Source organism: Balaenoptera borealis, assembly GCF_965194805.1.
Source record: "Balaenoptera borealis genome assembly, chromosome: 3".
NCBI lineage: Eukaryota > Metazoa > Chordata > Mammalia > Artiodactyla > Balaenopteridae > Balaenoptera > Balaenoptera borealis.
This window is the reverse complement of record NC_138866.1, coordinates 175,839,813-175,864,376: the sequence shown is the minus strand read 5'-3', so window position 1 is coordinate 175,864,376 and position 24,564 is coordinate 175,839,813. Positions and strand designations below refer to the sequence as shown.

The 24,564-nt window shown below is 37.1% G+C and overlaps 1 long non-coding RNA gene and 1 pseudogene across 2 annotated transcripts in view; one reads left to right on the top strand and one right to left on the bottom strand.

The window, feature by feature from the left end:
- LOC309625729 overlaps positions 1–24,564 on the bottom strand; it is a 553,067-nt gene that overhangs the window by 270,883 nt on the left and 257,620 nt on the right. The gene's annotated exons all lie outside the window — the stretch shown is intronic.
- Positions 1,343–6,904, top strand: LOC309625613 (cilium assembly protein DZIP1 pseudogene; annotated as a pseudogene). The gene has a single exon. The product of its transcript is annotated as a cilium assembly protein DZIP1 pseudogene (transcript).

Genomic DNA, 24,564 nt, shown 5'->3' with positions numbered 1-24,564 from the left:
GGTATTTATGCTTCAGAAAAGTTAATTACAGAAAAATGTAGGATATACTGGAAGAGAAGAAATAGATTGTATGGTGAACTTAGAAATAAAAATTTTTTTTATTGAAGTATAGTTGATTTACAATATTGCTTTAGTTTCAGGTGTACAGCATAATGATTCAGTTTTGTTTTTCATTTTTTGCAGATTATATTCCATTATAGGTTAGTACAAGATATTGGGTGTAATTCCCTGTACTATACAGTAAATCCTTATTGCTTGTCTATTTTATGCATAGTAGTTTGTATCTGTTAATCCCATACTTCTAATTTGTCCCTCCCCCCTCATTCCTTTCCCCTTTGGCAATCATAAGTTTGTTTTCTATGTCTGTGAGTCTGTTTGTTTTGTATATAGGTTCATTTGTATTATATTTTAGATTCCATATGTAAGTGATGTCAAACAGTATTTGTTTTTCTCTGTAAGACTTATTTCACCCAGCATAATATTCTCTAGGTCCATCCATGTTGCTGAAAATGGCAATATTTCATTCTTTTTTATGGATGAGTAATGTTCCATTGTGTGTATATACACATACAATCTTCTTAAGACCATTGTCTGTTGGAGTGCACTTGGGTTGCTTCCATGTCTTCATTATTGTAAACAATGCTGCTATGAACACTGGGGTCCATGTATCTTTCGAAACTAGAGTTTTCATAGTTTCTGGATATATACCAAGGAGTGATATTGCTGGATCACATGGTAGCTCTATTTTCAGTTTTTCAAGGAACCACCATACTGTTTTCCATAGTGGCTGCACCAATTTACATTCCCACCAGCAGTGTAGGAGGGTTCTCTTTTCTCCACATGCTGCCCTGCATTTATTATTTGTAGACTTTTTGATGATAGCCATTCTGACTGGTGTGAGGTGATACCTCATTTGCTATGAACCACTTAGTACAGGTACTTTTTATTTATTTACTTACAGCATATGCACGAGTTTTTCTTCAATATGTTTAGTTATAATATCTGTCAAGCAGTTTTTGAATGAGTGTGTAGCAGTCTGCATTCCCACAACCAGTATATGAGAGTTTGGTTGCTCCATATTCTTGACAACACATAGTTTTGTCCATCTTTTTAATTTTAACCATTCTAATGGCTAGTCATGTCTCACTGTGGTTTTAATTTTAATTTTCCTTTATGTCACATTAATTTTCTTATAGTTTACATGTTATTATCCATCATTTAACTTTCAATCTATATACGTTCTTAAGTGAGTCTCTTATAAAAAGTATAAGAGACTTATACTCGACTCACACTCGCAGGAGTTCCTCACCTCGCAGCTGCACAACCTGGAGGAGTGGCTGCACCTGGGCCTGGGCTAGTGCGAGCAGAGCAAGAAACTCCTCACCAAGCGGGCCAGTGAGATCAAGTTACTCAAGGAAGAGTGTAAACGCAGGAAAAAGTTGATTTCCACCCAGCAGCTGATGATTGAGGCCAAAGCCAGCTATTACCAGTGCCGTTTTTGTGACAAGGTCTTTATGAACCAAGGTCTTCTACAAAGTCATATTCAGTGCTGCCACCCTGCAGATTCTCATCTTGCAGAGTATAAGACAAGAGTACAGACTGATGAGCTCCAGAATGAGACCGACATGTTGAAGGAGCTCACCAAGTCTCAGCTAGAGGCTGTACAGCAGGCCCATGCAGTCAGATTCTCTAAGGAATATGAAATGCAGAAAACAAAAGAGGAAGAATTTCTGAAGTTATTCGATAGATAGAAAGAAGAAAAGGAGAAACTAGTTGATGAAATGGAAAAAGTCAAGGAAATGTTTATGAAGGAGTTTAAAGAACTAACTTCTAAGAATTCAGCATTAGAATATCAATTGTCAGAAGTCCAGAAATCCAATATGCAAATCAAGTCAGGCACAGGCACATTAAAAGATGCACAAGAGTTTAAAGAAGAATGTCCTCAGCATCCCCAGGATTTCCAAAATGTGATGCAACTTCTTGAGAGTCAGGAAAGCAAGTGGACAGCTTGAGTTCAGGTTCTTCATCAAGAACACAAGAAAGAGAAGAGCCGGCTCCTGTCACATACAGAGAAACTTCGAAGCCTAATGATAGATGATCTAAATGCAAGTCATGTATTCTACAAGAAAAGGATAGAAGAGCTAGGGCAGAGGCTCCAGGAGCAGAAAGAGCTGATCATCACTCAGAGACAACAGGTTAAAGAGTTTACCAGGAAACCATCAAACAGTGTCAGGGAGGCCAGAGGGAATCCTTTCACCTGGCAAACTTTGGAATCTAAGCCAACTACCCCAACTGGACCTATGAATACCCCAGCACCACAGACTTTGGATGCTAAGTCAAGTCTAACAATGGCACATGAACAGGCATTCTCATTGCACATACTGGAACCAACAGAAGAACTTTCAGAGGAAGAAAAAGGAAAGGAAAATGAACAGAAATTAAATAACGACAAGATACATTGAAGGAAAACTTTGAAGAATAACCCTTCCCTCGCTAAGGAAATAAGAACAGTCTTGGAGGAGAGTTTGGTGGAGTAACTGGAAATCTTGGGGATTAATGCAGATATACGTGGTATTCCAAGTGACCACTTGAATAGAGTGCTAAGAACCATAGTATCAGCAAGACATGAGCGGGAATGACAAGTACCTAACATTCAGCAACTTCGTGAATTCCCCGAACGTCAGGTCACCTGTAAAATTGAGGAGAGCATACTACTGTCCACAGACAGGACAGTGCTTCTCAAGTGGACACCCTTTAAACTGGAGAAATACCCAAAGCAATACATCTTCCTCCCAAAAGCAGACAGTTGGTTAGACAAAGACCTGTTTTTACTGATAGGACATCTGTTCCAAAAGTTAAGAAAAATATCACAGAAGATCATTTTCCCAGAAAGTCTTCAACTATTGTGACCCCCTCCCTTCAGTTCAGAGAAAGAGCTGGATGATGAGGACCTCATCCAGGCCTGTGCCTCACCAGACTTACTTCCTGTGCTGTCATCTAAAAGCAACAAGAGTAGCTTTGGAAGGAGCACCGTCAAAAGTGACACTGACTGGACTGAGGGAAGTGAACTTGAGGACTCTGATATTTCTCCCAAGCCCACAGGAACCTCCATTAAAACATTAACTGGAAAAGATGAAAAGACAGTTTCAAATCACAGAAATGTGAATAAACCAGTTGGTGGGCTTAATGTTGCTGAGGCGTTCATCAAAAAAGAACAAAAAGAAGATCTAAAGTGTGCAGATGTGGACGATGATGACTGGGACATATCATCCTTAGAGGAAGAGAAATCTTTGGGGAGAAGAAATGGAAGAGAACAGAAGGAACCTCCACCTGTGAAGAATGAGTCAAATTCTACTTAACTGCCAAGTGCCTGGGGTGCAACTAACCTGAAAGGGCCAAAGGGAGAAGGACCTCAGGATGAATCCAGCACATTGAAAAGCAGCTTAGTAACCAAGACTGATTGGAGTAACTCTTCAGATGTGTAACTGTCACCCCACGCATCATCAGGAGGCCCTTCCAGACGCCAGCAGTATTGCAGTAGCGCAGTATTTCAGTACTGCCGACACGACTCTAATGCTCCTGCTTGGCAGTATCTCCTACAATAACAAGGAAGCTGACTCTCAAAGAACAAGAGTCCCTTTAGTGGCACCTAATGCAGTTATTAAAAAACAAATTGTCAACAGTATTTTGAAGCATATAAAGGTGTTTAAGACTGCTGCTGCTTAAAAATAATGTGTCACTGAAGTCATAAAAAGCTCTTCTTCAGAACGGTACTCTAGTGCTTAAGTGTATTTTTTTCAACTAATTTTTAAATGAATTTTTTTTTTAAACTTATATCAGGTTTTGGTTTGAATTAAAACCTTTTTTTTATATCTTTCTTATGTATGTTGTCACGTTGGAAGTGTTTTATTATAAAGTTTTGTTAGTATCCTTAAAATTGAATTAGTGGAATCAGTGAAATCTTGAGTAGATTGCTTATTTTTCATATAGAAGTAAGTTTAGAGTTATAAAAATATAGCTAGGCCCATGTTAGATAACTACATTTTCCAGAAGTACTTTTACCATATGCAGCTTTGAGCCATTGTAAGCATGTTGTTTTATTTTAGAACTTTAAATACTTTAAAACCTTTCTATATCATCATCTTTACCTTGGATATGTTATGAATAAAATGTAGCCAGTTTAAACGTCAGTTAATTTATCATACTATGAACAGAATAGATCGAGTCAATACTGAATTCATATATGTCTGTAGTTTTTTTCACTTTTTTAAAACGCCCAACCCATATTCTAAAATACCACAAAACTAAGTTAGTTTTATTCTTAACAATGACATTGTTAACAGTCAAAAAGTACATATAAACCGTTTTCTGCATTTTTTATACTTTGTGGTACTATATGTACTCTGTTTCCAAAAAAAAGTAACATTTTAACTAAATGGTTTGTTGGATTTTGGATCTTTCTTCATTTTGTCAACCTTTCAAGTAAAGCCCTCCATTACAAAAAGAAAAAGTATAAAAATTAGGTCTTTTTCAATCTAATGAAAATCACTCTAGTTGGAGACTTTGGTCCATTTATATTTAAAATAATTACTGATTTGGCTGAAATTAAGTCTGCTATCTTGTTATCTGGCTATCCCATCTGTTCTTTGTTTATCTTTTTCTATCTTCTTTTAATCAACTTTTTATTATTCCCTTTTATCTTCTTTATTGGCTTTTTAACTATATATTTTTGTAGTATATTTCTGGTGGTTAGCAATTTGCAGCTTCATGAATAATGTAAGACTTTTAATATTATAATTTTATATACCCCTCAATCCTTTCTTATTAATATTGCCATATATTTTACTTCTACATATATTATAAATCCTTCAACATATTGATATCACTAATTGCTTTAAAACATTAGTAACCTTTTTTGTTTTTTAACATGCATTTTTATCCTTTGTGGAGAACTAGCAGGTAGGCAGGGAGAACTAACTCTGCTCTGCATATAGGGATTCTGTGAATTCCAAGCCTATGAGTGATCTTTCTTGACAGAAACAAATTTCCTCCACCCATGAAAGGCCTGTTTCTCTGCCAGCACAGGCTCAGACTTGGCAACACTCCCAGCTGCCCTAGACTGCTGACCCTCTTGGAAGGGCTTGTTTTTCTCTAGAATTTATTTCCTTTAGGTTTCTTTGCATCCAAAGCTCTTCAGTGTGTTGAAAACATATGATGTTTTTAGTCTATCTTTTTATTTTTTACAGTAGGAACAATGTAATAGGATGTGAAAACATAAATGTTTTATATAAACTATTTATATCATGACTTTTATGCAAAATATTCAAGTAATATTGAATTCTGTCAAAATATTACTATTAGTTATGAAGGATACATGGTAACTTCATTAAAAAGTCCAAGTTTAGTGATATATTCAAGATACACAATGTATAGTCATTTATCAGAATGTTTACGTTATTACCATAAGGAATAAATGTTGTATGTCCACAAATGTCTCAAAATTCTTCTTAGGATAGAATATGGTAACATATGTAAAATGCTTTGCAAATTATACAAGCTCTATGCATGCAAATTATTATAGTGAACTACAATAAAATGCTAATTACTTTTGGAAATGAGGATAGATATGACAGAGGAGGTCTTTATGGGACTGAAGATTTTATATATAAACACACACATACACAGTTGACCCTTGAACAATGAGGGGTTTAGAGGTGCCAACCCTCTGCAAAGCTGAAAATCCATGTATAACTTTACAATCAGCCCTCATATTCAAGGTTCTACATTCACGGATTCAACCAACCAGGGTCATGAAGTACTATAACATGTATTTATTTTTAAAAATCCACATATAAATGGACCTGTACAGTTCAAACCCATATTGTTCTATATATAGAGGGAGACAGAGAGAGAGAAAGAGAAACAGAGACAGAGAGAGAGAGACTGAGGCAGAGGAAAGAATAGTTACTATGTCCCAGGCATTGATTTATGCTTGTTACTCAAACTAATTCACCCTTACCACAATCTGATCTCAGAGATAGGCACCATTATTTTCCCCATTTTACAAATAAGAAAAATGAACACAGGTAACTTATGCAACTTGCCTAATATCATATAACTAGAAACTGAGAAAAAGGATTTAATCTAACTGTAGAGCTGTCTCTATTAATCATTCTGCTATACTTTCTAAAGTTCTTTCGGGCTCTGAGAGCCTATGATTTTATAATGAAAAACAAAATAAGTTAACCTAAGATATTAAAAAAAAACTTTATTGAGTGTAAAAGGTGAGAAATGAAGGGAGAGAAAGAAACAATAGAAGGGATTCCCTATAACTTCTAATACTAAAGGCACATAAACACACACAAAACACACACACAAGCACGCACACACACACGCACACACACACATCCCAAGTCATGATCAAAATGAAATTTTCCTTTCATCTGAATCCTTCCAATTACAGCTTGAATATCCCTGAAGGCCACACCTGAGAACAACACTTTAAAAAAAAAGGACAGTACCTACACAAATATGTACTTTGTACATATACAAGGTATACAGTTCTTTTTATTAAAATAGATACATAAAATTAAAAAGAAAAACAAGGCTTCCCTGGTGGTGCAGTGGTTGGGAGTCCGCCTGCCAATGCGGGGGACACGGGTTCGAGCCCTGGTCTGGGAGGATCCCACATGCCGCGGAGCAACTAAGCCCGTGAGCCACAACTACTGAGCCTGCGCGTCTGGAGCCTGTGCTCCGCAACGGGAGAGGCCACGACAGTGAGAGGCCCGCGCACCGCGATGAAGAGTGGCCCCCGCTTGCCGCAACTGGAGAAAGCCCTCGCACAGAAACGAAGACCCAACACAGCCAAAATAAATAAATAAATAAATAAATTTATTTAAAAAAAAAAGAAAAACACAGCAGGGTCCTCAGGAGGATCTTGAGCTGATATTTAGGCTTCAAATTATACACAGAGCTATAAGACATTTGAAATGAGTAAAGAAACCAGAGAAATGAAGCATTAAACCTTTTAAAAGACACAGTTTAAGAAATCAGGGTCAGTTTGTCTAGGGTACCATATTAAGTATAGAATCTGTTATTGCCATCAAGACAATTACACTGAGAACACTCTAGTTATTCTTCATCTTTCATGAAGGAAATGGCATGAATTGTTTAGGTCAAATTTCAGGAAGATTTGTTTAACAGTAGAGTAAGTTACCAAAAAAATCTGTGAATTTATACGCAGTTGTCCTGCCTGATCCATAAATACAAAACATGGGTGAGCAGATAGGAGTTCAGTTGTGCAATGAGTTATCAGAGACCACAGATACAATAAATAAAGATGGATAGATGCGGAAAAAGGACAAACGCACGCTCAGTTATTATTACCTTTGAAATGAAAGGCTAGAAACATCTTAATTCACAAGACTTTACGATTAACTTAAATTATTAAAAAAGATCATTTTTTTTCCCCTCGGGTTAGTGGCTCAGTGTTTGCCCTAAAAATTTTAAAACTCCCCATTATAGTGTAAAAGTTTTACTGATATGTGAAGTTACTACATTCACTCAGGCCTAACCAGGACCACAAAGGTAAAAGAAAGAACCAGCTGTAGCTCTGCATAATAAATGAAGAGGAATATCAAGTTAACACGAGAGGTTTGGAGCGGGAACATGGCAGACCTAGATACGGAGACGAAAATGGGAGAAAGGTCTAGATAAGAAATTCCAAGAATACACTGTTAGAATCGGGCTGGAGAAATTCCTTCCGATGGGAATAAATGAGGAAATTCAGGACAGTGGTGTCAAAATATGTATGTACCTATGAATGTGTGTAAGAATATTTTGCTACCCTCGTTTGATATAATTCTCTCACCTCCTCCACGTAACAGCCTTGAATGAATGGTGCTTGGGGTGTGATGGGAGCAGAAATGAACTCCCTGCCAGAGAGAACTGAGGTGGAAAAAATTCAAGTTGCTCTGGGGCAGAGAGAGGAAGAGCATTCTTTCTCTTACTCCCCAGTGCCTTACAAGTATATTGTTACTCTGAAAGCAAATGCATCAAGCACATACAATTTTTGGTACGGGTTGGGTTTTGTAGGGAGCATTCCTGCTATCCACAGGAAGTAAAACTCAGTATACTTGTCCCCTGCCCTGTAGTGGACAGTTAGGTGTGTAGGAGATACACATTTTTGCTTGAATAAAGGAAAAGCACAGGGATAAGAATACGAAGTTTATGGTTTTAATCGTCAGTTCTTGCTGTTAATACACACTAACTTTTTATAAACATATAATTTGTTAGGGCCACAGTTTCCTTGACTGTAGAATAAAATATTTTAAACTTAGAATTTATAAGATGACTTTATATGCATGTCAATTTGACCTTCAAAATAACCTTTGGAGTTGTGTGAATCCCCCCAGAACAGGTTATCATCAGCCCATTGTACAGATGTGGAATAATATCTGGGAAGCTAAGAGATTTGTGCATATTCCATAGCTAATATGAAATAGGGCTGGGAAGGCTAGGACTCTTCACTCCTGGTTTTCTGATTATAAGTCCACTTTTGTTTATGCATTGCCCAATTTCTCTGCACTCTTTAAAATTTACCTAGTGCTATCACACAGAGAATTGCTGCTAGCAAGGTCAGTTAATTAAACAGGTTTTGTAATTCCATTGAGAAGTTCTAACAGTAACTGAAGATTTTATATTTCCATTCAAGTCTCCATTTATTCTATAAAAATAATTATATTGAAAACATACCGGGTTTTCATGAGCCATCCTTAATATACTTTTTGTTCCTTATCATTGCCACTTACCTACCACGACTTGACTGCCTTAAAAATCTACATGCTACCTTATGTGCATATTCCTTTGCACATACTATGCTTTCCATCACAAAAGGTCTTCTCCTGATTCAGGTGAATTCTTACTCATTATCCAAAACTGACCTGAATATCAATCCCCACAGAAGCCCTTTCTAATCTTAGTGATTCCTGGAAAAGTCAACCATTCCCTCATCTGAGCTGCTATTTTATCTGAAGCAGAATTCTATTCTTGACCTTAATATATGGTACCTTATTTGCCTACAGGTCTGGTTTTGTGAGCAGGGACCATACTGTATCCTCAAAACTTGGAGTAGTACATTAGTGAAGGGCTCCTACTGGAGTCTCAATAAATGTTTATTAAATTGAATTGAATTGAAATACTCCAGATTTTAGCATAGAACTTAAAATTCTCATATTCCAGTAATATTCAAATAAGAACCTTTGCTGAGTCAGCAACATATACTATCATGACACATACTGCCAAATGTTATGATTTAAACTTGAATTACAAATTAAACTCAAATTTTAAAAGTACTTGTTTCATCAAAATTCAGTGATTCCACAATAGCCCCAATATGTAGGACATTTTAGATGAATCGTACAGAGAAGCTTCAGAACACTTTAACCTATTCAACTTGCCACAGATCCAGTAAGTGTTTCTCAACCCTTCTCAAAACAAAAGGTTGCGTGGTCTTAGTGCTGAAGATGATAAATGTATGCAGAAAACACAGGGCAAAGTAGGACGGTGCTCTAGCTCTGTCTTTCCACTGACCCATCTCTCAGCAATTTTCACCACCAGATAGAAGGAAGCACCTCTGCCTGCTTCCTTTCGCTGTATAAACAGTGCATGGAAGGAGTCCCTTACCTTCTCTGCTGTGTCACTTTTTTTTCAGCTCAATTTGTCTAATTAGAATCATTGAGAAGAAATGTAAAGTTTTCATAAAATAGAGGCATAAGTCTCATAGGTGTGAGCAAAACAGAACAAAATCTATGTATAGTCAAATTTTTTATAATAGGAAGATCTTATTGTAATAAAAATGATGCTTGTCAAGTCTTGATCTTAAAGAGATTTTTCATCTTGGGTCTAGGACAAGAGATTATGTGATGGTTCTGAGATTATCCTCGTGGCTCTGTCCAGGCCCCTCCAACATGGAGAGCACCGCCGGGGTGGGAGCCCCAGCCTCAGCCCATTCACGGAAACAGCTTTTCATTCAATGGTATATATAGGTAAGTAAACATAGACACACACGCACACAGTATATTTTATCATTTCCAGAGGCTTTTTCTAGTCATAGCTACAGTGATGTTGTTCAAAGTTTACTGGGCAGGGAACACACATGGTTACCTTTTCAACCTTTCTAATTTTTATTGGATCCTAAGCGTCCACATTTGGCCTCCAGGCATTTTTCTTGATGAAGCCCTCCTACCTTCCAGTCCAACAAAGACCAAAGACTTTGGATATGAATTTTTTAAAGTAACCACTGGAGAAGAGGCTTCAATTACATTGGCCCAACCAGCAATCTGTGGAAGTCCACGCGAATTGCTCAGAGACAACGTCCTGCCTTTTACCTTGCGGTCACAAGTTTGAGTCAAGCAGAGATTAACAGTGTCCAAGGGTTGTTATCACCTGGTGATCACTTGGGAGCTGAGATGAAATAAATTGCTAGTATCTTGCATCTACTTGCTGAGGTTGCCTGGTTCAGGCTATTTGGGGGACCAGAGCCAAATCTTAGCTGCAGTGGGTACTCTAAATGGAAGTCTCTGTGCAAAGAGCAAATTCTAAATAAACCATATATTACACTTCTTCTTGCATTAATGGAAGGTACCCTCTCAGACAAGGTTGGAAGTAAGCTGGGGAGCTGTGAGTGTGGGAAATGGGCAAAGTCTGCTATTCAAGACGAAAGGCCTCTAAGTATTTAAATTTAAATTCTATCCTGGGTCCTCTACAGGAGAAATACCATCTGATCTTGAATTCCTCTCCTGGATAGCACAGTCTGACTCAGTCAGAAGGTCCCACCTCCCTTATCTATTGTTTCATCCACTTTGACAGTCATCAAACTTTAGGGAAAATAGAAAACTTTTCAACAGAAAAATTTGGGAACCTAGGCATGGTTGGTATGTGCACAAGCATTTACATATGTGCAGAGAGAGAAGAGAGAACCAATTCACATTAAATTTTCTGAATGTTTAATTAGGGCCAGATAATATTTTGTTATTATTGTTGTTATTGTTTTATTTTGATTAAAGAAGCTTTTGGGTCTGAATCATTGAAGTATTTGCCTATATTTTCTACTTGACATTTCATGCATAGATACTATTAAAATAAATCTTGTTTACTTCATTTATTAATTTAATGTGTTATACATAAACTGACTCGTGGATAATAATTCAAATTAGGCCTAACTAGGTAGAACTTAGAAATAAAAGGGACTTCTAAGATTATTTTGTTTAAAGAAAATTCAAGGTTTCTAAAAGTTAAGGGTAGATTGAAATTTTACAGGGCTGCCATCTTGTCCAATTGTTACCAAGAACTACAAAAGTTTCCATCTCCAAGTTCATCCTTCATTTGCAACCTATGCATCATAAAACCAATGGCTCTTAATTTTGGGTGGTTACAAGCGCTTTTGGGAATTTGGTGAAAGCTATGGATCTTCTGCCCAGAAAAAATACACAACACACAAACTAAAGAAATTTTCACCCAACTGAGGGAATTCCCCCATCTTCTAAAATCTATCCATCGACAACCATCCCCAAAAGGGTACTTGAACCACAGGTTAAGAATTCCTGAAAAAGATATCAGCTCAGGCAACTTCTAGTAAGCGTACATACTCCACATCTTTATCAATACATATGAAGAAAAGAAAAAAAGGCAAGAAAGCAATGTGCTCTCTTAAAATGGGCAGAAATCAAGATTATTGGTTTAAGCAACCCAATTATTTGTCCTTGAAAATGGTGAATACATGTTTGTACCAAGTTTTCCACTTCTCCTCCGTCTCAAAATTAGAGGGCCTTAGAGTATGATCAATTTTAAGACCAAACAAGGCTATGATTTTGGTAAAGAAAGCTAACAAACAGACTGAGTTCCTGTAAGCCTTCTAAAGCTTCAAGTGGCCAACTCAGATGAAAACTAAAAATAGAATCAACTAATCAGCAAGAGCTGTTGCAAAATGAATTTGTTAGAGGCTTGGATCAATTTAAAATTTTAAAAATTAATGTGATTCTTCTGTCCAAAATTACATTTCATTTTACACATATATTATGTCTATACGTTAGACATATAAATATTGATATATATATATAATTGCCCAAAATATCTGCCTCCCATTAAAAAAAAAACACCTTACCACTTCCACAGCAGTAAGAATGGATGAAAATTTCCAACCAAGCATAACTCAAAAGTTATCAAATTCGTTTAGATTAGTGGCCAAGAAGGACTCGGGGGAAAGCTTTACATGTGCACCCTTAGAGTTCAAAACTCTAACTCAAAATTCATTTTAGACCATTTCGTTACTCAGTTGTCAAAACGTACCTCAACACGGAGTATCTCGCCGCTCCACGCGCCAGCGGGCAAGGCCGCGAGTTGGAACCGGAAGCCACTTCCAGCCAGCGTTCCGAGCCCTCGGCCCGGGGGAGTGCACTTCCGGGACGCCGGGTGGGTGCATTTCCGGGACCCGGCCGGTGCAGGCTATTCCTCAGGTACCCAGCACACTCTTTTCCGGGGTCCTAACCCAGGCCCGGCGCCGGAGGCCGGGGTTACGCGAGGTCGTGGGCTCTAAAGACAAGCCTGTTTCAGTTCCCGCGTCTTTCACCACAAGAAGTTTGAGGGAGGAAGTTTGGACTCCGGAGTCGGCCCAGCATGGGGCTGCGGTCCAGGCCTGCGGCGAGAAGAGCGCCCGGGTCACCCTTGACCGAGGGGAGTGGTTGCCTCCCGGCGTTGTTACGCTCACACCCCCCGTCAGATCCTCGTAAAGACCAGGTATGCGGTGGGAAAAGGAGCACGCTGACCGCGGGCTCCCGCGCCTCCCCTGCATCCGCGAGGAGGCGCACTGCCCGGTGGACCACGCGGCGCCAGGTGCGGCCGGGAGCCTGCCTCAGGGCGCCGTGGGTTTGAGGCCCACTTCTAGGGCTGGTGCACGTGGGCGGCATGGGTTGGGGGGTCGTGCCCTCGATGTCCCACGCAGCTGGTCTGTGAGCTGCCTCTCAGCCACCCCAGTGACTCCCGGCCGCCCTTGGTACTCTGTCCGCACTCTCCGCATTCGCAGAATGACCTTGGCCCAGGGATGCCAGCCCTGGGCTTTGGGAGTCTTCCGCTTAGGGTGAAAGATGCGGATGGAGAATGGGAACACGGTGCACTTGGCACATTTTTCGTTGAAACGCGGAACCCGCTCCCTCCGTGGTGCCACAGCCGAACCTGGCATCCCAGGCGGGGTGCGGGTAGGAGGTGGGGGGCTCGATCTGCCCTAATCGTAAATCATCTGTCTATGTGACTGACCCCGATCTATTTCCAAACAAAAGGGTTAAGCTTTGAAACAACCTAAGTAGTCGTTGATGGGAAAAATGTAAGCATTAGGTAGCTAGAATTGTTAAAAATGAATTTCTCGAATGTGGGGTGTGATTTTATGGTAAGATACCAGGATCTGTAAATCTAATGACACCCATTAAGCGAGGGTGCTTAAACAGCATTAAGCAAGGGAAAAGGAGCCCAGTTTTGAATACATACACACTGTTGTCTGGTATCCATTAGTTGTTTAATGTCTGGCCTGAATAACTAGTCCTAGTTTTTTTGTTGTTGTTGTTTTTAAATTTATTTATTTATTTATTTATTTATTTATGGCTGTGTTGGGTCTTCGTTTCTGTGCGAGGGCTTTCTCTAGTTGTGGCAAGCGGGGGCCACTCTTCATCGCGGTGCGCGGGCCTCTCACTGTCGCGGCCTCTCTTGTTGCGGAGCACAGGCTCCAGACGCGCAGGCTCAGTAGTTGTGGCTCACGGGCCTAGTTGCTCCGCGGCATGTGGGATCTTCCCAGACCAGGGCTCGAACCCGTGTCCCCTGCATTGGCAGGCAGATTGTCAACCACTGCGCCACCAGGGAAGCCCCAACTAGTCCTAGTTTTAAATCTGCAGCTAAAATTCTGTTCATTTTGGCCAAGGAACTCTATGTAGCACATAACAAAAGTTTGATGTTAGCATTTATTATAACTTTATTAATATAATCAATATAATATTATTCAACATGCCCTGAAAATACAAGATACTAGTTAATTCTCCGTATAAACTGAAAATAACATATATTTGTATGTTAATGTGGCATAACTTAAAAGAAGGACTAAACATTGCTGTTATTTATTCACACATACTTAGTGTGCAATTATTGTTAACGTTTTCATTTTCTTCATCCGATGTTGGTGAAAACTGATATTATGTTAGTCAGTTGACTAAAGGATATTATTGTGTTGCCAACATTTATCAATTTCAAGAAAATTTTCGATGAATAAATGTCTTTTATACAAATATTCATATACCTGAAGTAAGTGCTCTGAATTACATAGGATACATGAATATTATATTCCTTTTGCTGTTGGTTTACCCAGGATAATTTTTCTTACCTTTACGTTTGCAGGGTTGAAAATCATAGTCTCATACTCTTTTCAACTAAGGATATCGCTGTATTATCTTGAATTTTCTTCAGGGCTTGATGATATTATCAGTGAAAACTTTAGGTAATTCTGGTGACCAGAATTAAAATGGGAAGCCAAGATATTTATTTGGAAGAGAGGAGAACAGAGAACTTTGTAAACATGCTTCTCAAGAAGCAATTATTAATAGCATTTTCCACCTTCCAATTCTCCAGTTTTTAAAAGCAGCTGTTGAAAATGTTTGTCTCAGAAAATTACAGGAATAATTAAAGTTATTTAAGTATAAAATAACCAGTTCCATAATAGGCCCCAATTTTCATCAGAAATATTAAGTACCATTCAGCTAATTTAATAGATTTCTAAACTTTAGTTATATTTTCTCTGCTACAAATATTTTCCATAAGCCTAGTTTATGCTAGGGAATAGTATGTCCTTTGATGAATGCTTACTCTGAGCACGTACACAATTGGTGATTAGTTTTGTATTTTGTACTCTATACCTATTGCAAAAAAACCCTTGATTATCCTTCTACAAGCCAGACACGGTTCAATGAATGCCAAAAGCAAATGACTATAGAACTCTAAAATAGTAGGATTTTTAGGATTATGATATTTAGGTTTCATTTATTTTATCCATCGATTTTCATTAGGAAACTGGTTATGAGAATGACAGAATTCAGGAGTTAAAAAAAATCAAATTAACACCCTGCTGATTGCAATAAAGTACTATGTAGTAATCCAATGCCTGCAACCTAGCTAAAGAAGTTCACATCAATTACAACGGCATTACATATACAAGCAAAGGTCGGTTCTGCTCAATACATTTGGCCTATTAATTCACACTAGAAAACTGTGGTTGCCTAAGTAGTAAAGCTCTGGACTTGTAAAGGCCTCCAAACCCAGTTAAAGTGACAGGAAAAAAGAGAAAAAGAGCAACCTAGCAATTTTCAGCAGGGAGCACAGTTATCATAAAGCTGGGGCCGCCTTTACCCCAATCACAGGTTAAACCAATTTGATTTATAACAGTGAAAGCACCTTCTGCTTATTCTTGAGTTACAGCACATCCTTGTGTAAACACCCATACAATAGAAAGCCAAGGCAGGTGATATGCAGCAGAACAAAGCATCAAGGCCAAGCAAAGGAAATTCTGCACTAAGATGAAATTTTATCATCTTATTTAATTAAAAGGTGGTAGGTAGGGTAGGTAAGAAATCTATAAGCAGATGCATTTGATAAACTAGTTAAGAGAAAAAATCATATCTAGGAGGCTGTATGTATGTATTTATTTCAGATATCCTTGGAAAATTGTGGTTTGGCTCATTGTTTTTGGACTGTAAGAGACAGAGACTTTATCCACTGTTTAAAATATCTCCTATAATGTAGCTTGAGTAGGTAAGATACGAAAACATACTGCAACATTCTCTCTTTTCCCTACCAAAGCACTATATTGTAGCTTTTGAACATTTCATCATTTTTCTTTAGTTCTTGGATTGATGTCTGAGAAAGTGCTTGTCCAGTCAAAATAATCTGTAGATACTCCACGTGTATTACACATAATTCCCATTGTTTCTGTTTTCAAGCAAAGAGAAAAATTAATTATTTTACATGTTATAACCGTCATTAAATTCTTTGCAAAATAGATAGGCAAATGCACAAGGGATCAAAGCTTGGTTGCATGAAATGGTGGACCAAAATCCAGCTCAAAAAATTGAACAGCTCTTGGACTCCACTCACTCAATTGAAAAACGGGGGTAATACTCCCACCTATGATTATCTCACAAGGTTGATTCAGGGTTTATTTGAGGAAAATGTTCCTAAAAATGCTTTGAGAATTATAAAACCTCATCCTAATAAAGAGCAAAATTATACAACTTTATTTGAAACAATACCAACATATTGGGGGAGAATGATGTTGCTTACGGAGCCCCCTGAAATATGCAATACATATATCATTTGAGTCATCAAAGAGGAAATGATTTTATCTTGCCTGGGTCACAAAAGCTGGTCTCCGTTTGCCCTGGTTCTGGTCCATCCACGGAGGAGTTAATCATGATTTGAACACATTTTTTTGTTAATCATATATATATATATGTATATATATATACACACACACACACACACACACACACACACACACACACACACATTCTTTTTCATATTCTTTTCCATTGGTTTATCATAAGGTATTGAATATAGTTCCCTGGGCTAAACAGTAGGACCTTGTTGTTTATCCATTGTATATATACTAGTTTGCATCTGCTAATCCCAAACTCCCAGTCCATCCCTCCCCCAACCCCCAGTCCCCTTTGGTGACCACAAGTCTGTTCTCTATGTTTGTGAGTCTGTTTCGTAGATAAGTCTGTGTCATATTTTAGATTCCACGTATAAGTGATATCATATGTTATTTGTCTTTCTCTTTCTGACTTACTTCACTTAGTATGGTAATCTCTAGGTCCATCCATGTTGCTACAAATGGCATTATTTCATTCTTTTTTATGGCTGAGTAGTATTCCATTGTATATATGTACAACATCTTCTTTGTCCATTCATCTCTCGATGGACATTTAGGTTGTTTCCATGTCTTGGCTATTGTAAATAATGCTGCTGTGAACATAGGGGTGCATGTATCTTTTTGAATTGTAGTTTTGCCTGGATATATGCCCATGAGTGGGATTGCTGGATCATATGGCAGCTCTATTTTTAGGTTTTTGAGGAAGCTCCATACTGTTTTCCGTAGTGGATGCACCAGTTTACATTCCCACCAACAGTATAGGAGGGTTCTGGAAGGAGGGAATTCTGATGGAAATTACTTTGGAGAAAAATTGTGATGCGTTCCAACATACATCATCATCTCATTTTATCTCTGTTATGGAATTTTTTGTAAAATGCATATAACTCACTTTTGCTTGTAAATTGTGTATACATTTTGTAAAATTCATATAACTCAAATTTATATGTGAAGTAAATTTATGTTCTGGGAATACAACAGCAATTTGAGTAGTGTTCACAGCTAGTGTGGACTGAAATTTGAAGTTGCTTATAGAAGGCTAATCTCAGGTGGGTTATGTAGAGATGGGAAGAGCAGAAATAGCAAAACATTAAAAATCAATAACTGGACAATATATTGGAAAGGAGATACAATAGTTGGAAGAGTCAATGATACATTGTTTTTGACAAGGGTCCCTGGTTAAACAATTCTTAAAGAACATCCAAGAGAAACTGCACATTATGTAGAATAGTGGAGAAAGATGAATTCTGTTTGAAACATTATGACTAAGAATGAGTACAGTACCTCCCATTCAAGATGAGTGTGCAAAAATATTACAAAATGTGTAAGGAAAATTAACTGTGAGAGATAATAAAATACTTATATATACAAATATTCTGGAGTTGAATTCACCATTGGAAACATGACAAATAGCAATCTACATTTGATTTTAAAGTGAGCATGTTAAGAATTCTTAATGGGATTTTAAAAAAAGAATACAACCCATGAAAAAGAGCAGGAGATTTTGAAATAGCACGCAAAAAAAGAATAAAGTACAGACAGATATAAATAAATAACAGCTCTAGAAATGAAAATTATATAAGAAAAAGAAGCATAAAAACAAGAAGAAATACAATCAAAGAGAGAATTAGGAAGCTCGATGATAATAAGGAATTTATCCAGATAAAGAGATTGAAAGATCAAAAAGACCAGTGAAGACAGCATCTAACAGGTTTGATAGAAGTTCCAAAAGGAGGGCAGAGAGAATGAAGGAGAAGCATATTTAAAGAGAAGGTTCACCAAAAAGAAGTAAAAGCAAAAGCCCCAGGGGGCTCCTCAGGAGAATGGAATGGAAGACCCATCTGTCTACTTCTCTGAACCCAAGAAAAAGAAATCTTTTTCCAAGGAGGAGCTGGTTAGTAATGATCTTGAAGAGACAGCTGGCAGTGGAAGTCTTCCCAAGAGGAGGAAGTCTTTCCCTAAAGAGGAACCAGTTAGTTAGTGACCCTGAGAGTCAAGAAACAAGAACGTACCCCCCACCCCAAAAAAGAAAAAATTCTCTTCCAAGGAGGAGCCACTCAGCAGTGGGCCCGAAGAGGCTGCTGCCAGCAAGAGCAGCAGCTCCAACAAAAAGAAAAAGCTCTAAACATTATCCTGGGAAGAGCAGAATGGACATTTCCCTGGTGGGGCATCACTTGCAGAGATATTTCTCATCCCATCCCCTGTATCCCAATAAAAATAAAAACAAATTCACGAGAAAAAACAAAAAGAGAAGTTTCATCCACTCAACAAATATTTACAAAGGGTCCACCTGGATAAGTTTTTCTTCTAATCATAGAGAATATTTAAACAAGAAAAAATTGGCCATTCCCGCACTAATTTTATACTTTACATTATGCCTCAACATTTCCAAAACTGAAGAAATACTTGAGGCCTCTGAAAGTACAAAACAAGTGCTGGGCAAAAACAATAAAAATGAATCCAGGCTCAATGAGTGAATGACACTCATGTTTATTGTTTATAAAAAAAGTTCCTTAAAATTAATTTAATTTGCAGTAAGAGTGTTCACATCTTCCCCTTCATCGTTTTTTCGTGTATGTCTTCTTTCATTCCTCTTGATTATTCTAGCTTGAGATTATTTCTTTAAGAAAAAAATTTTTAAAGTATTACAATTTGTTTTGTATTTTTTATTTTCTAAATCACCATTTTTGCTTTTTCTTTATTAATTTCCTTCTCTTAGGTATGTTTTCTGATCCTTTATTCACTTCTTGGAATGGATAACTCATTTATTCTGTTCTATTAAAAAAATATTGGAAACCTTGAAATTTCTATGTTGTAAGGTTTGGCACCACTCCACCTATGTGTGTGTGTGTGTGTGTGTGTGTTTCTCATTGTCATATTTCTTTTCTTTTTTTAATTAATTTTTATCGGAGTATGGCTGCTTTACAATGTTGTGTCAGCCTCCACTACACAACAAAATGAATCAGCCAGACACATAAAGATATCCCCTCCCTTTTGGACTTCCCTCCCATTTAGGTCACCACAGTGCATTAGGTAGAGTTCCCTGTGCTATACAGTATGTTCCCATCAGTTGTCTATTTTATAGATAGTATCAATAATGTATATGTGTCAATCCCAGTCTCCTAATTCCTCCCACCCCACCCCGTTCTCCCTTAGTATCCATACATTTGTTCTCTACATCTGTGTCTCTATTACTGCGTTGCAAATAAGATCATTTATACCATTTTTCTAGATTCTACATATATGCGTTATTATTACAATATTTGCTTTTCTCTTTCTGACTTATTTCACTCTGTATGACACTCTCTAGGTCCATCCATGTCTCTACAAATGACCCAATTTCATTCCTTTTTATGGCTGAGTAATATTCCATTGTATATATGTACCACATCTTCTTTATCCGTTCCTCTGTTGATGGACGTGTAGGCTGCTTCCATGTCCTGGCTGTTGTAAGTAGTGCTGCTATGAACATTGGGGTGCATGTGTTTTTTTGAATTACGGTTTTCTCTGGGTATATGCCCAGTAGTGGGATTGTTGGATCATATGGTAGTTCTAGTTTTATTTTTTTAAGGAACCTCCATACTGTTTTCCATAGTGGCTGTACCAATTTACATTCCCACCAACAGTACAAGAGGGTTCCCTTTTCTCCACACCCTCTCTAGCATTTATTGTTTGTAGATTTTTTGATGATGTCCATTCTGACCGGTGTGAGGTGATACCTCATTGTAGTTTTGATTTGCATTTCTCTAATAATTAGTTCATTATCATATTTCTTAATCCTATAAAGTTTTGAAACATTTTTAAGCTTTTCCAAATGGTAAATTATTTATTTGTAAGTTGTTTATTAAATCTAGTTTTATTTCCTTATAGTAATTTCTGCCATTTAAATAAATTGAAAAAATTGAAGTATTTTGTTGGCTTTTAAAAAAGAATTGTATTTGTAATTTGGAAGGTACAGAGTTAGATTTTTTATCAAAACAACAATTATTTATGCTTCTGTAATTTAATAATGTTTCTTTTCCCACAAAATCTGTTAAAAATCAGAAATATTTATGTGGACCTTCTTACAAATTTTTATTTTTATATTTAAATAAATATTTAATAAAACATTTTAAAATTATAAGTTATACATTTACTCAATTAAAACTTTTTTCTTTCTTTTAATACGTCCACAATCACAGCTGTTTATCATTCTAATTTAATCCTTTCTGCATGTGCTCAGTGTGTCTCATTTACAACATAACATATAAAATAGTTTAACAATCTGAGAGGAGTTGTTTTTAATTGTAGAGTGTAACTTTTTTCATATTTTGTTCAGGATGCCTTATTTTTCTATTTTTCTCAATTTATTACACTTCTCATTTCCATTTTTGTTGACTGATTTTAATGAAGATATTATTTAATTATTTGCCATTTCAAGTTAAATTTTATAAAATAGAAAAACATAGCTCTTAAAATCAACGTCAAGAAAAGCATGAAATATACAAGATTATACTACAGAAAATTACGAATTAAGTAAAATAAGTAAATTAAACTATATAAGTAAATTAAGTAAAATAAATCCATAAATGAGTATATTATATATAAACCTCCTCCTCTAATAGTTTATTTTGATAATTCCACATTCACAGATAAAAAAGGCATCACCTAATACCAAGCAGGATTATTGTTCTGTGTGTGTATGATACAATCCTCATCTTTGTAAAGCGTCAGTTATGTGTTTTTTTAGGAAACTATTTCAACATATTATCAGTAGAATTAGCTAAAGTTAGGAAATTACTTCTGAATTTGAGAAAGTTATAACTGAACATTTGTGAGGGGATATAAATAATAGCAAAACTTTTCTGTCTGCCAGGCACTGTGCTAAACACTTTGCATGAATATGATCATTTCAAAAATATATACAGAAAAATAAGTGCAAAAGCAATAAGAAATACAAAAGAAGAAGTATTTCCTTTAAATAGATGTCTCAGGACTTCTCTGGTGGCTCAGTGGTTAAGAATCCACCTGCCAAAGCAGGGGACACAGGTTCGAGCCCTGGCCCAGGAAAATCCCACATGCTGCAGAGCAGCTAAGCCCGTGCGCCACAATTGAGCCTGCGCTGTAGAGCCCGCGAGCCACAACTACTGAGCCCGTCCGCCTAGAGCCCGTGCTCCTCAACAAGAGAAGCCACTGCAATGAGAAGCCTGCGCGCCGCAATGCAGAGTAGCCCCCGCTCGCCGCAACTAGAGAAAGCCTGCGCACAGCAACGAAGACCCAACGCAGCCAAAAAAAGAAAAAAACCTGCCGTCAGGCACAGTTTAAATAGGTGTCTCCAAACATTCTACAGTGTAGCTTTTTACCGCTGGCAGACCTCCTTTAAATTCAGGCATTTTATTAAATGTTCTATACATTTATATACATTGGCTTAGAGTTTTTATTTATTCATAGTACTTTTGTATTCATGTAAATCTTATAAAATAAAATTTTAATCCAATTAGATGTTTAAAAATTATTCTTTCTGTATTTGAAATTATGAAACCTTAAAGCATTATAAAATGCCTCATGGAAGAAATACTATTTTTATTTTAAGGATTATTAAAGTAAAATAAAAATTTGTGACTCATAAAGACACTTTGCTTTTACACTTTCTGTTATTTTTCTTACAAATGGCACGTGAATGTTTTAAAATTAATATATTGAAAAGATGGTATAATTTTAATTCAGAGTTTCAAAAAGAAATGAAAGCCTAAATCCAACTTGAAAACCTAGAATTCTCACTGGGTATAAATGTATTTGTATAGGTGTAATGCTTATCATCAACAGAGAAACACAACAGAGTCACTGTCAAATTGGGTAAGACAGTTACTTAGAAAGCAACACAGTTATATTACCTGTGCACACATACACACACACACACACATACATGCATACACACACACTGGAATACCAGTGGGGCACTAGCTCTTGAATGCACATTGCTTAAAGACCAGACCAGAGAGGACACCTGAATGCAAGCTTAAAATCCCTGAGATGAATTGTCTCTGAAATTCTTACTGGATATGGAGAAATTAAAATCTTGTTTAATCAAGCTGCTTTTTTTTTTAAATTAGGAGACCCTTACAAGCAAAGCAAATGGGGATATTCTCTCCCTGAAACTTTTTGTCAATAGTCAAGTTTATAACGTAAGGGTGATTCAAATGACAGATTCAGTGTCAAAGATGAGGGGCTTTGCGGGTCATTATTTTTACTCAACCACAAGCCACCCACACCTGCTAAAACAGAAGCTAAAGAGGCAGGTGGAGGAAAAACTGTTCTAGAACAAGGTGTAGGTACCAGGTCTGTTAAAGGATTTACCATGCCACCTACATGCACAGAGATTTCAACAAAAGTGTCTCAGTCCTTGAGGAAATTGATTCTGACATCCAATTCATTAGCTGTTTATTTTCTTCTTTGTAAAAGACATAGCAAACATAAAACCAAAATATCCTCTATGGTTTTTTGGTAGTTGAAAAAAAAAGGGATTTGTAACTTTTAATAAAAGAGCTGGAAAGTAAGCTAAAACTAGTCTATTTGTTCATTTCTGAGATATGCAACTTTTATAAAGAAAGCCAGGAGAGGGACTGAATTAACTTTTGTTGTGCTGTGTTCAATAGAAGCAATGAGCCACATCCATATCAAGAGGAGAAAAGCAAAAGAAGGATTTAGCAAACAAGAAAATCTATGACATTTAATTCCTCTAAATATGTAATTGAATTCTGAATGCTAGGTGATTGCTTTCATATTAATTTTTTTAGTAGAGAAATTAAATATAATCCAAGAGGAAGTCGAGTGACTAGCTCAAATTCCACATTCCTCTTGTCACTTGGCTCCAGGTCTGTCCTTCAGTGGGCACTTCCTAACTGATTGGTGTTCACTGATGATGGCGTGACCAACGTTCACGACTGCAGGCCATGAGCTGGCAGAGTCTCATCTCCGAGTAAATATTTTTACTTTCAATAGCCCCAGCTTGGTCAAGTAACTGATTCTATATTCCTCTCATTTCTCTAAGGATCTCCTAGCAGAAATCCAGTTCTTCGTAGCACTGCAAAAGAAAACGACTGGCTTAAATTCCACAATTCTCAGTTCAAAGTGTGGATTGAAAAAGCAGAGGCATTCTATGACTGTTAAAATGTTTTTTTCTCTCATAGACAAGGGTTGGAAAGGATTCAGGGGTAACAGACAAGCGTAAGCAGTGCACAATATTGTGAAGACAAGTGCTCCACAGTGAGACCATGAATATAAGGAGCGAAAGCTACATCAGAGATGAAGATTGATTTAGAAAGGGAGTTTTCCCAGTGTTGGGGAGAGTGATGCTTAAACTTCCAGAATTAAGTTATAAGTTTAAATGAACTAATGTTGAATTTCTCTCTCACTTTGGCAAGTGGTGTGTTTAAATCAGATATGACTAGAAATAGAAAAATAAAGAAATATACTATTCCTTATCCCCAGGGTCATGGATAAATTCATAACAGTTTTTTATAACACAGGAATATATCTTCTACTTGTTAATTATTGGAGACATACACCAAATAGCTCATTCTTTTTCTGAAATTTTGTTTAAGTCCGCCCACCCCCCCCAGATATTCAGACAAGCAGAGGTTAGGGTTAGGGTTAGATCACGGGTAGCCAACCTGACTGTGAGTGAAATGTTTCAGGCTGCTTTCACATTTAATAAACATGTTCTTGACTTTGCCTGCCACACTCCATGTTACTTTTTGTTTTGTAAAGCACATAAGTAAGGAATTTCTGAGTGCTACATAATCAACCAGGAAAAGACCTTCCTCTAACTCAAACTGAGGATCATCTCTAAAGGAAAATTCGAGAGTTGAAGCAGGACCAGTTTTATTCCACATTCCTGACATCATTGTGCACAGATGAATTCAGATTAAATGAGTAATAGGGCATTTCTTGCAGTGTTATTTAGGGTACTAAATAGTTGGAAATAATCTAAATGCCTCACAACAAGGTAACTTGTTAACTACAGCAAGTATATAAGAATTAATATGATTTACACATTAAACTTATGTTTTTAGAAAAATGATTTATTGACACAGATAGAAAGTAGCATAGGAATATAACTAAAC